Source organism: Pinus tabuliformis, chromosome 3_2 (genome assembly GCF_031772625.1).
Source record: "Pinus tabuliformis cultivar Carrire ecotype Pingquan chromosome 3_2, CPIR1, whole genome shotgun sequence".
Taxonomy (NCBI): domain Eukaryota; kingdom Viridiplantae; phylum Streptophyta; class Pinopsida; order Pinales; family Pinaceae; genus Pinus; species Pinus tabuliformis.
In genome coordinates, this window is record NC_142302.1 from 40055144 (window position 1) to 40069159 (window position 14016).

Genomic DNA, 14016 nt, shown 5'->3' on the forward strand with positions numbered 1-14016 from the left:
CTTTGCAACAACCTCACCCTTAAATACTGGCGATATAAAGATGGATCCCGTACCCGATAAATGTTATTTAATTGAGACACTATCAATTGAGAATCAAGATAAACTACCAACGAGTCGATCCCATGAGAGATTGCCTCGGATAATAAATTAATAACAGCAGTATACTCGGCCATATTGTTTGAAGCAGGACCGATGCACACGCCTCTTGATGCCATCAATTGACCAGTTGGATAATAGAGTACCCAAGCTGCAGAAGCAAGATTCCGAGTGTGCCGACTAGCACCATCGGCGAACCCAAAATAAACCAAATCATCCATCAACACCTGCCAAAGCAGACCAAAAAGTGCTGATATCAGAAAACTCTCGATGATATATGTACAAATATACATAAAATAAAAAGAAGCCATTGCCTGGTAAAACTAAGCAAAGTACTTCTTTAGGTAGAGCCCATTTCGGGGCTCCGCCAGCTTGTTTCCTTCGAAATCAATTAACTCATATGATCCTTTTTCTAAAACTCGTTTAATGATGAAAGGACCGTACCACATAGGCTTAAATTTGCCTGCCCCCAAGGCGTCCTTATCTTGGTCATAGACCAGGACAAGGTCACCTTCAGAAAAGACTCGAGGATGGACAGACTTATCATACTGAGTTTTAACCCTTTTCTTATGGGCCTCATTCATCATGGTGGCATCTCGACGCTGCTCATCGAGATGTTCCAAGTGAACCAGGCGCTCCTCGAGACTCGAAGTCTCAGGAAGAAGCTCAACAGCCAACTTCAGAGATGGAATTTCACATTCAACCGGAAAGATAGATTCCATCCCGTAAACCAACTGAAAAGGAGTAAAACCAGTAGCCGTTTTGACGGAGGTTCGATATGCCCAAAGAGCCGAATACAACATAATGTGCCAATTGGACCGATTTTTATCGATTGTCTGTTGGAGTATCGTCTTAAGAGTTTTATTGACTGCCTCGACTTGTCCATTGGCCTGAGGATAATAAGGGGACGAATGCTCCTGACGGAAACCTAATTTAAGAGCCAATTCGGACAATAATTGATTCTGAAAATGACTGCCATGGTCAGTGACAATCTCTCTTGGGATACCGAATCTTGAGATAACCTGATTGAAAAGAAACAAAGCTGCCGTGTCACTGTCGTTCTTATAAGTAGGCATGGCTTCAGCCCACTTCGTAAAGTAGTCTACAGCCACGATAATGTACTTGTGATTCACCGCTGAAGGCGGATTACAAGTTGTAAAATCAATACCCCACTTAGTAAAGGGACCGACGGTGACGACGGGAAAAAGGGGAGCTGGATGGGCGCGCATCTTGCGAGTAAAAATTTGACACGGGTGACAGCGTTTTACCGCTTCCACACAGTCCTTAAAAAGTGAAGGCCAAAAATAGCCGGCACGTAAGATGCGCTGGGTTGTAGCAAGCCCTGATAGATGACCACCACAAGCTCCACTATGGCAATCATTAAGCATAGACTCTGCTTCCTCTAAGGTTAAACAGCGCCGAAGGATTGAATCAACCCCTCGACGGTATAACGTGTCACCAATGATAACATAGTTTTTAGCCAGGTGACGTAATTTGCGACGTTCATCCTTGGATAAAGTAGAGGGAAACTTCGAAGTCTGGAGATAAACAATGATATCTCCATACCAAGGGTCGAGTGAAGAGATGAGGAATAAATGTTCGTCGGGAAAACTTTCCTCATAAACAGTATCCTCTCCACAAGGAAGCTCAGAAATTAGCTCCACGAAAACCATAGATTTCTTAGACTTGGCTGACAAGAACTCGAGATCGAATTCTTGCAAAATGACTATCCATCTATTATATTTGCCCCCAATCACTCGCCTACTGAGGACAAATTGAAATGGATTGACCGCCGCTAAGACAAAAGTTTTGCGAAGCAAGATATAATGACGGAGCCTCTGGACAGCGTGGACAGCTGCCAAGGCCAACTTCTCAACCAGAGAATAGCGGAGTTCAGGACCTATTAAGCCTTGGCTCAAATAATAAATCACGTGCTCGGCAAGAGCATTGTCTTCCTGAACTAGAACCATACCAATGGTTGATTCTGCTGCAGCGAGATATAAAAGGAAGTCTCTACCATAATCCGGTGGACTCAAAAGCGGGGCAGAGATTAATGCCTTTTTCAAAGCATCAAACGACCGCTGCGCAAAGTCGTCCCACACAAATGGAACTCCTTTTCGTAGCAAACACATGAATCCTTTAGTGATCTCGGCATAGTTTGCTATAAACCGTCTTAAGAAATTAGCCTTCCCTTGAAGACTTTGAAGTTGACGAATTGAGGACGGGGGAGGCAACTGAACTATTGCCTCAACCTTGAAAGGATCAACTCGAATCCCTTCATTGGACACTATGAACCCTAGCAACCGACCGGATGTAACCGCAAAAACGCACTTGTTGGGATTCAACCAGATTTTATAAAAACGACAATGTTCAAAAACCAATCGAAGATGACTAGGATGATCAGTTCTCTTTCGAGAACGAGCAGCGAGATCATCCAAGTATGCCTCGATGACATGTTTGATGTCTTGGAAAGCGTATGACATGGCCCGCTGAAAAGTGGCTCCAGCATTTTTGAGACCAAAAGGCATCTTTCTATATGAAAAGGTACCCCAGGGACATATAAAAGCTGTCTTATGTTGATCTTCAGGATGGATAGAGATTTGATTATAACCCGAAAAACCATCCATGAAGGAAAAAATTTCATTACCCGCACACTCGTCGATAATCTGATCAATGAATGGCGTGGGGTAATTGTCTTTCGGACAAGCCTTATTTAGGTCCCTAAAATCGATGCATACTCGGATTGTTCCTTGCTTTTTGTCCACAGGGACTGGATTAGAAACCCAATCAGTAAGAGGAACAGGGTATATAAAACCCGCCCTTAGCAGCTTCTCAACCTCAGCTTTGATAGCCGCTGCTTTCCTAGGGTTGACCGGCCGAAGCCTTTGACGAACTGGTTTTGCGTTTTCGTACATCTTGATCTCATGTTGAACTATAGAAGGATCAATGCCAGGCATTTCCTCATAAGACCAAGCAAATACATCACGATATTCCTTGAATAGGTCGGTGTAAATTTGAATTTCTTCAGGGGAACACTCAATTCCGATGAAGATATTTTCGATGACGTTAGGGTCCCTAGAGATGTTTATAGGTATCGTTTTTGAAATTACCGACATATTACCTTCGGCACGAACGCGTGCTGGAGCCAAAGAATTCAACACCATACAAACATCACTAGCGATGAGCTCGGAGAATCTAGATTCTACTTCCTGCAATGGAGGAAGAAAGTATGAACGATGGTGTAAGTCTTCACAAGGTCGATATATACCCATCATTACTTCGAGGATTGCTTCTTCAGAAGGCAGAACCGAATCTAAGCAGTCCAAGGCAGAGGTAGAATCAAGGCTCCAAGCCGGGGCCACATGACCATCTAACTCCTCTTCAGAAAAAGGAGTAGAATGGTTGTCTGCAGAGTCTACGATAGACTGATATCTAAGCTCAGCTGCAGATATAGGGAATGCCATTCCATTTACTTGTCCTTCAACTAATGTGGTCGTAGGTGAAGGCAAGGTCCAAGGGTCTGAAAAATAATGAGTTCGGAAGAACTCTTCTGGAGGAGACTCCTTAGATGATGAAATAGCATTAATTTTAGCGAAAGGAGAGGGAAGATCAAATGTACCCATCAATGAGGAATACATCCCTACTCCTAAATTCTCAGTCGGCGGGCGAGGGTTATCCACTAAAGGGACAGTAGAGTCAGAGCTTGCTTGAGGATCAACTGGACAATAGTCCAATTGATCAACCTTAACGATTTTCCCCTCATGAGGAAAGCAAATTACACGAAACAGAGTCGAAACAACGGCATCCATCTCGTATACCCAGTTCCTTCCTAATAGGAGATTATAGTCTAGGTTAGCGTCTATGACCTCTACTTCAATATTGACGACCTTTCCCCCAACACATATAGGAAAGGCCGGGATAATCCCATGCGGCTTGTGAGAATGACCGTCAAATGCAGTCAAGACGGTGGGTGAAGGAACAGCCGAAGGTGATCCAATAGCCTTCCAGCATGACATCGACATAACGCATGTGGAAGCTCCTTCATCTACTACGGTGCGAAAAATATTGATTTTCCGGTATGTTGACTTTATTTGAAAAGCCATGTGATGAGGGAGTCGCTTTTTGACATTTAACATGTCAAAAGTGAGCACTAAAGAGTTAGCTAGATCGACTGCTCCAATTGCGGAGAGTAAAGCGCTTCTCTGAGCTGGACACGACTGGAGAACCTCTAAAGCAGACATGGCGCACGGACTCTGAGCCAGATCCTCCACAATGGAGTAATTCTGGGCGGCCCTAGCATTAGGATTAATCGTCGCGCGTTTAGCGGAACCTTTCGGTATCCGTGGTATAGTCTCGACATAGGGTCGCTCGATATGAAGGTCAGTAGTTCCGGGAACAGTCTTGTCCTTGGAAGTTTCGGCTTCACCATAATCACGTGACCGAGTAGCCACATGGACGTTAGAACCCATCATGAAAACATTTGACAATTTTTCCCCTTCCTGGTTGCCCCCAGCGGAGGTTCCAGGGTTCGAACACGCGCGAGAAAGAAGTTGCTGCCCTTGGGGAAACGGGTTGGTTAACACAGCTTGAGAACTAGAAGTCCCTTGCTGTCCTAACAAGCGCTGAGCATCTTCAATCTTAGGGCAGAGATGAGTTAGATGGTCTCCACTGCACAACTTGCATGGAAACTTGACTTTCTTTCTCGACTCATTTCTACCACCACCAGCATTGTTGCCGGATTTATCAGGCTTCCCATCCTGGTTCTTTTTCTTACCTCGTCCTTTCTTTTTCCCATTGGAATTTTGATTTCCTTTGGGATTATCAGATTGGACGGCATTTATTGAAGAAGTTTGGGAAGCGGGGGGATTAGACGATGTGACTTGGTTGTTAGAAGCAGTTTGCAAGGACAACTGCTACAATTGATTCAACAAGTTCACGGTAGTTGTGTCTACTGACCCGACGATACCATCCGCGTGCGGACCTGGCTTCGACTTAGCTACATCAACCTTAGATCCAGGAGCATCTGGCAAGTACTTTTGTAGGATCCCAGACTGAGAGTAGATCAATTCTAATTGCTGGGCCCTAAAAATGGCTTGCTCCTCAGAATAGACCCCAGACATGGAGACATCCTTGGAGATCTCGGGTTGTAAAGACTTCAAAAACCACTCGAGACGGTACTCCGAAGGGATTTCGGCTTTAATGAGTCTCTTTCTCCGTCTCCATTCCTGAATATGGTCAAAAATGTGGGTTGCCTTATCCTGACGAAAGGTGGCCAGAAGTTTAGTTCCGGCATCATAGCGGACAGGCAACTGGAAGTGATTTAAGAAAATATTGGCTAAGTTAGCGAACGATGTAAAGCTGCCCCCTGGCAACTCTATATACCATTTGGCCGCATTACCAGTCAAGGTGCGCTGAAAGAGTCTCAACCTAATCGAGTCATCGATAAGGGAGTTAGATGAGCACCACAAATGGAATGTGGTTACATGGTCGCCTGGGTCTTCACCATTCTTCCCTTCGAATTTCGGAATGTCCAAAGGGAGTTTGGTTGGGACCGGAGGCCAGGCCGGATTGTACCTGATTGGGTCATTTGTTAACTTAGTGAGATCTAGCAAGTTTAACGTTGCCAGAAACGGAAGCCTAGGAGGACCTTGGGGATTCCACCCAGACTGGGCAGAACTCCCAAAGCTCTGAAAAGATTGTCCTGGAATTTGGGAGGCACCAGGTTGCCCGAAGTGACCAGTAGAACCGGCTGAACCAAAAGGCAAGCCTTGTGGTCCAGCAAAATTCGGAGTTTGACCAACTCCGGCCGTATAACCTCCATAACCAGCAAAGTTTCCTCCTAAAGGATTGTAGGGAGTTGATAACCCCTGATACGGATCCCAAGCCGAAGCAAGGGGAGGAATACTTTGAAACATGCTAACCGTGGAGTACGGCCTATTCCCTTGTTGGCCGATAAACGGATTCCTAGTTCCCGCGCTACTAACCCTAGGGTTATTCCAACCTTGGAAAGAATTTCTGCTTTGTCCTACAGAAGAAAAAGGCATGGATCCTACCGTCGGGTTGGAATGTGGTATATGACCACTTCCGAAAGGAAAACCCTGGAATGAAGCGGATCCGCCCATCATGGACGTAGCGACACTAAACGGAACCGATGGAATACCCTGTGATTGGGTGCCAAAAGGGAAGAGTCCAGTACCAAAAGCATTGGTTTGGGCATTTCCACTCGTGGACGGAATGGAGGTAGACCCAACTAAATATGTGCTAGCAAAAGATCCAAACAAGGAAGCGGAGGGGATGGAAATGGTTCCTCCCCCTTGCACCGATGTTGGGGTTTGCATAGTCGTAGCACTCGTAGAAGCCATGCTTCCAGTAGTGGTCATCAATGGTAAGCGCGTAGCGTAACCTGGACTTGATGGTCTATGTGTCGGAGTCCCGATGTATTGCAATACGTCTGGATGACTAGATGGTAGTGGAGAATTTGGAGCCACTAATGACTCTGAAAGTTCTTCTACCTATATGTTATTCTCTGCTTGAAAGCGAACTCGAGAAAGGACTGGAGTGTCCCTCTCTTGCTCAGAAGTGCCAGGCCTTGCTTGGCCGCTAATGCCCCCGAGAGGAGGATCAATCCCCGATGCGTCAACCGGCGTGGGACGGAACCCACCGGTAGTATTGCCTCTGCGCCTTCTAGGAGAAGGCTCTAAACTTGGTGGCGAGAGACCACGAAGTCTTCGAGACCGCCTTGGAGATCGGTCAACCACTTTGAATTTTTTGTTATGATCTAACTAAAGACTCAAAAAATTGAAAGCTAGGCCAACTAGGAGCACAGAGCACACACTATAAAGTCCCTAAAGATACAGCCAGTCAAACAACTTCCAAGTATTTCCGCTCCGGGTGATTAAGACCGGACACCAAAATACGAGAAAGTGAAATAAGGGGCCTTTCGAAGATAGTCTGGGATGATGAGGGCCCAGTCCTATCAGCGAAGGTATCAGAGGAAGTTACGCTGACCTCCTAACAACAGCCTGCGCCGGTGCAAGCCCCCAAGCTTCGCAAGGGTGCCCTCGAGTAGTACTGTCGAGAGTGATGCAACGTCGACCTCAGGTGCCACGGGATTCCCCTTCACAGCCACCTGTGTAGTTCCTAGGAGAAGCAACTATGGATACCAACTCGTCGCAGAAGCCAGGCGGAACAGTCGTGAGGTAAGTTCGGAGAAGTAGGAGAGGGGGTATCTCTCTTCCCTGTCTTCACAGACCCTCGTGCTTAACTCCCAGATCCGGAGCTTTCCTGGTCTTCCTAACGCTATTGGATTTTCTCTCGTTATTCAGACTCCTACGTTTGACGTTTATATGGCCTTGGAGAGTTAACTCTCCACTCGCCTAATCCAAGGCCCTAAAATCCTAATCTTGTTGGTGTAACTGACTAAAACAAAAAGTTCTAGTGAATTTTAGTTAGCGCTTGATTTTATTAGGCTGTTCTTTAAGTCACAAGGTAACGGAAGTGAAACTAGTGGTGTTTTTTGACGCAAAAGAAATTAATAAAAACTTAACTACATGCGCATGCACTTTTTTGTTTTTCGATGAAGAGCAATTTCTATAGGGTTCAGAGGTACTTCCAATAAAACAAATTTTTCTTTTCTTTTCGTTAATGCACACTTCACACTCACAAAAGTTAACAAAGCTATATATGCCTAAAAGGGGATGCAAATCTATCCTAATGCAACAACTATATGTGGATGCAAGATTCAAAACTATTAAAAACAAAAATGAAAGTTGCTTGTTTATCAAACTTTATCTTGCCACTTAAGATGCCTAGATGGAATATGAGATGTTTCCATTCATTTCGTCTAAACACTAAAAACAAGTTCTAAGACAAACATAAAGCACTTTCACTTCTCTAAAAGGAAACCAAATGAAAAACAAGTTCAAGAAAGCAAAATTAAGATTTTCAAAAGATTTTCTTCAAAGCAACAAACAAAAAAGTCTTTTCAAAAAATGCTCTCAACAACACTGAAACTTGTGATTGAAGAATAGGCAATTAAACACTTTTGCGAATCAACACCACTTAATGGATGAAAACCCAACAAAAATACATGTGTTTGAAATCGCTCTTAACAATCAAAAGCAGCAATGAAAGCCTTGGCAATGAAAACCAAAAAGATCAAAAAGACAAATTCCAAGAAAGTGTCAAACAACAAATTTCATGAAACAAAGAAGCAGATGGTCACAAAAAGCGATTTTGTCAAGCAAACAAAAAAAATCACCAAAAGCAAGATTAACACAAAGATTTAATTCAATCTTCCTACCCTGATGAAACAGAGCAGCCAAGATTTCTGGGCAGAAATCTTGCGTGCCTTAGCAAAAATGATGACGCTTGCAATCAACAAAAAACCAAACCAACACTCCTTATAATCAGAGAGAATTCAGAACGAGATGCTCGCTGTAAAACAAATAACTGATACTGGAAAATGACTGTTTCAGACTGACTCAAACCACCAGACAAACCTTCAGAGGCCAAAAAGGATTTACAAATCTTGAAAATTGGGATATATACGCGACTGTATTGTAGTACAGATTGCGTGTATACGCGACTGTGTTTGAGGAAACCTGCGTATACGCGGGTTCACTCAAAGAAACAAGCGTATATACGCTTCTGTATCTAAGAAAAACAGCGTATATGAAAAGCTTCAAGAAAAATAAAAAAGACAAACTGAAGAAACTGGCAAAGCTTAAAGTTCAAGCACAGACCAGACAGTAACAGCAAGCAGACAAGGCAGCTGAGCCCTGATTGGCTTGAAAAACACCCAAACTAGGAACAACAAGAGTGTTGTCCCCAGTGGAGTCGCCAATTCTGGTAGAGGGAAAAACTCCCCTAGGGCTTTTTGGGTGAAACCCTAGCAGACTGAAAGTTGTCTATTCAAAGAAACATGCATTCATACAGCCATTATGCTATTATAAGCAAATTCTATGATAAGGGTACGTACCTTTAGTCCTACGTTTGAGAAGGCCTTTAGGGTCCAAACCCTTCTTGGAGTTCCCTTCTTCTCTTTTGTCCTGCAAAACAAACAATTCAAAGAACACAGCAGTACATGGACAAAAACTTATAAAGAAACCATCTTCATGTTACAAAGAAAGGTAGTTAGTTATGAAATCCAAACAACCATTTACACATGAATTCAAAACATGAATATCATTAACATAAAGAGGATTCAATTCGGGAACCAAGACATGTGTTTCTTTTATTATAGACAAATAAAGTACATAAAAAGGAATATGTTCACCTGAGTCACCTTCAGCAGGCTCCAAGCAAAGCTTCCTTCCAGATCCGTTCCAGCCTCAAGCCTCTAACAAAACTCCTTCCATGACTCTCTCCATGATGTCATAAATAGTGGATGAACATCAACACACAAGGAAACAAAGGTTTCCTGTACAAAATGGGGGAAGTGCAGAAGGCACAAGGGACTTCAGACCTGGTCAAAGGGAAAATCTCAGCATAATAACCTTTCTCTCTATTCTCTCCTCCCTTAGGCCTTCCCTTTGAGGTCTTTTTATACCATCTCCAAAGTAGTTTTTTAGTTAGGAGTTGGTTGGGAACAGTTGGGCCACGGGCACTAACAGGTGATCAGCAGGTAAAACCCGCGATCTCCGCCCGAAAAGAAGGAATTTTATATTTTTTTAAGTGTTTTAATACATACACGCGGGTTGGATATACACAGACCTGCGTATACACGCGTTTAACTCAGGGCAATGTCGCGTATAAGGAATAAAACACTGTTTTTTTTAAATTTTAGGACCAGGTCTAGAAGGAGGGGTTGCCCTAGGCCATGAGTACAGCATCACAAACCATAAGAGTGAGATTTGGAGCTATAACACTTCTGCTTCCCTTTACTGTTCTTTATGTTCAGTCCTCCCCTCTGGGTTCACTGTTCCACTTCTTTCGTCTCTCCTGACTGATTCGACTATCTCTGTTCATGGCTTTAGCCATTCGATCCCTATGCCTGTTTGGTTCCTCTTCCGCCTCTGCCTCTTCACCTTCTGCAGCTGTGCTTGGAGTTCCTGGTTCGGTGTCATCATGAACGCTCAGGGAGTGGCCACTTGTCCTCCTCTAAACGGCGCCAATCTACTTCGTCGATTCATTTCTTCAGTTACGTCGTGGATGCATTCTTCCTCCACCGTGCGGTCAAACGAATTCCAAATCCCTTCTAAAACGCGGCTTAATTCTCTGTCAGTTCCGCTTCCTTCATCGGGCGTGATCTCAGCCGTTCGATCTGGGCCCTCCAAATCCGATGCCATACGCATGTTTCGCACGGTTGACTTTCTCGACTGATAGTGCACGATCAAAAACGGTTTTCTCTCAACTTCGCCTACCACACATCAATCGGTGTATGGAATTTCTCTGCTCTCGTCCAAAACCTCTTACCATTTAAGGGCACCTCGATCAAAACTGCCGGTTTTCCAGAGTGCGGGTCTCGCCTTGTACGTTTAGCGCTTTTTCCTTTTCCACTCGCGGTCCTCCGGTTCCCAACGCCATGGAGTGCTTGGGCTTCCTCCATTTCGGCCCTGTTCACCCAGCAATGCGCGATTAGTGCTAGGCGCTAATCGTGCATCAAAATCCTCCTCCGTTTCCCGATCCAGGGCTCCCATGGGCTACTTTGACCTCCTGCGCAATCTCCATGGGCCTCGGTCAGTGCGCTTTGACTGAGGTCCTCATCGTTCCATGCTGGCTGCCATTGCCACTGGTTCACGGTGTTTTTCATCACTGTTTTGGATTCTTTAGAGATTTTTTTCGACCTGATACAGTCATGGTTCTTTGACAATATTCTATGGATCCAGTTCGGATCAAAGAATTGCACAAGTTTTGCTGCCAAGGCCCTCTATTGCCCAAAAACTGCTTCACCCCAGAAATTGCGCAGATCTTCCCTCTAACCGAGCTAGATCCTGCAGAAAATCACTGTTGATTTGGATTGTCCATCTCAGTCTCCTAGTGACCTATATGCAATTTTCACCAGCAGTGCCCGAAGCTTGCATCCCAGCTTGAAACTTTCCTTGTGCAGTTTCGCAACCTTGTCCTCTCTCCCAGTCACTTGCATCCGAAAGCGAACGACCATGCATCATGGTAGACTAGGAGGTTTATGGATTTGATGTCATCTCGTCATGAGTGACTATAGATATAGGTACATAAAAAAACATGACGTGATGACAAACAGGATGAACAAGGAGAGAACATGCAAAAGGATGTGTTCACAAATGGATGAACAAATGATGGATACGAAGAGATGTGTTCGCGAACAGACAACCATGCCAAGATGTGTTCGTGAACAGATGAACAGATGACATACGCGGATGGATGGATGAGTGAACATGCGAGTCGATATTTTCACGAACGGACAAACATGTCAAGCATTCCAAAGTAAAATAAAAGGAGCAACATGCACATGCAACATCAAGCGAACCCAATAACCATCGAGGACTCCGCACACTTCGCCCTGAGGAGGGGAAGTTGTGATACACCAAGAGGACATCCATCACTCAGCAACACTGTAATTCGACATGCACACCAGCAACAACATGAGCATACCATCACTGTCATGTCGAGTCATGTCATGAGTCGTGTTTGCCACATCACTACTGTGAGCCATACTATTCTCAATCAATGTAATGTAATGTGGAAGTCCAAGAGACCCACTTGTAATCTAAAGAGTTATGTAATCTGAAAATTCATGGAAGTAAAATAGTCATGAGGGAAGTCGAACTGTCACAAGGGCCAGTTTCACCCTTGCTATAAAACCCCCTCATTTGTACATGCAAGTGACTTTTCACCTTGGATCCTCCCACATAGCCTTAAGAGTCTGTAATATTTTCTTTAAGGAGCGAGTAGTGGCTCCAACGCCCCGCCCACGGGGTTAGTGATGTATGGTGTATCGATGTGTCTTGTAACTTTTGCTTAAATCGGAAGCCTACTCACAGGCCATCACATTTTCACATGTGTTGTAACTATTTGTAAGAATTAATCTTGAACACTTGTAATACATGTTGCTTTAACTTGTGTTAAACAATTGAACTCATTCAGCTGTTCTAATACATATATTTATGAAAATGTGTTGTATAATTTGTTAACGCTATCTTGCATGTGTTGGTTACCTCCTAGATATCAGACAAAACCTTTCACGTAAACCTTCTATAACGACCGTCGCACTTGCACGGATTGCCCGCTAGGTGTTGTACATGCTATCTTCCTTTGTGTGTTGTGATTACCGCATCCGTGTGGATTACTCTTCCAGAAGCTTTGCATGTCATGTTGTGTTGTGTGCCTTTGACAGAGTTAGGACTTCATCCCATCTGACCTGATACTCACTCCCACCTTCTCTCTCTACTGTGAAAGAACCTTGACAAAAATAACAATAGAATTCACCAGGCACACAAACCTCATTGTTCGAAGACAAAGAAGACCACTCTCTCGTGTTGACAAGTAAGAGCTAAGGCATATCTTTAAGATAATGGCAATCAAGCCATCGTACCGGATGGGACTCCTACACAAAACGCTGTGAGGTCTAGTTGGGACTTCGTACCCTGGAGATCCCCTAATGTTGGCGAGTCCAACACCATCAACAACTAGACTGAAGGCCTGACAAACAATCATGGATGCAAGAACTCCTGAAGAAAACAACACACAAAGCAATGATCGCAGAAGCCTCAAAACAATAAGAATAACTCATTTCTAGACTCACTGTAATGATTGAAATTGTTTTCCCTACCAACCTTAGAAATTCCAACATATACAAAATGAGTAGAAAAACACCCTTCGTCGAGGTTTCTAGGACTTCTACAGTTCATTTGACATTGAGAAGCCTAAGAAAAAAGACATAAATGACATAACCATTAGGCATAAAGCCAAAACTGGGTACTTACAGATTGCATCATAGACTTATCAGACAGATTGGTCCTCATCCAATGTGATGAGTTTTTTTGGCGTACCACCCATAGGAGCACCTTCACTTGTCGGTTGGCTAGTAGAGGTGCCTCCAGGCTCCTTCTTGATTTTGGGCATTGTCCGTTTCCCATCCTGAGTAGTCACCATCTTGCGCTTGAGAATAGAAAAGTGAGGGGAGTCCTTGGTAACAAATCTCATATGGTGTATCGTTTCATCATAAACTGTAAATTTCTCATTCATCTTGTCCTCTAGAGTCTTACTAGCATAGATATTCTCTTGCATCGCCAGTCCCAAAATTTTATTCATGTTCTATGAAAGCTCAATTGTTCTACTATACATATTTTCTCAAGCTCTCACTGGAACCAGGTTAGGAATACACTTGAACTAGGTTTCAACTTCTTCTGTGTTGGTTTTCCTTTTGATGTTTTAGGCTTGATTATCTAGGTCGGAAATCTAGTCCCGGGTCTCCTGAGGGAGGTAGCTTGTCGAATGACCGTTTCAGCTCTATTTCTTAGCCTTAGGTTGGCATGAAACCAACGGTCCATGTTTCGGCCTCTGCGTTGGCTGGTTGAACTGTCATTGTAGGGGTGAGGAGTGTGGCCCATACTGATAGACAAGTGGTAAGGATAGCGATGCAAAGGGTTGTTGCCGAGGGAGCGAGAGAAGATGTGAGGGAATGATAATGAGATAGGCGAAAGGGAATGGAGGAGGAGAGGGTGAGGCAGGGGGTATTCATAGGGAATCTAGGAGTTGAGGAGATGAGGAGAATTGTGATGGTAATAAAACAATGAAATCTAGCATGATCTATGAAATCAATTCCCGTGGAGGATCGAGGAACGTTACAGGCCATTGGGCCAAGAAGGCGGCGTTTGAAAACCTGAGGCATGTTTGAGATTCGAGGGACCTTATAAACATCATCGGGCATGATTCTCAGAGAGGACCGCATCGTATGAACTGAGAGGGCTTGTACGAGTTGTGCAAAGGTACTCTGCA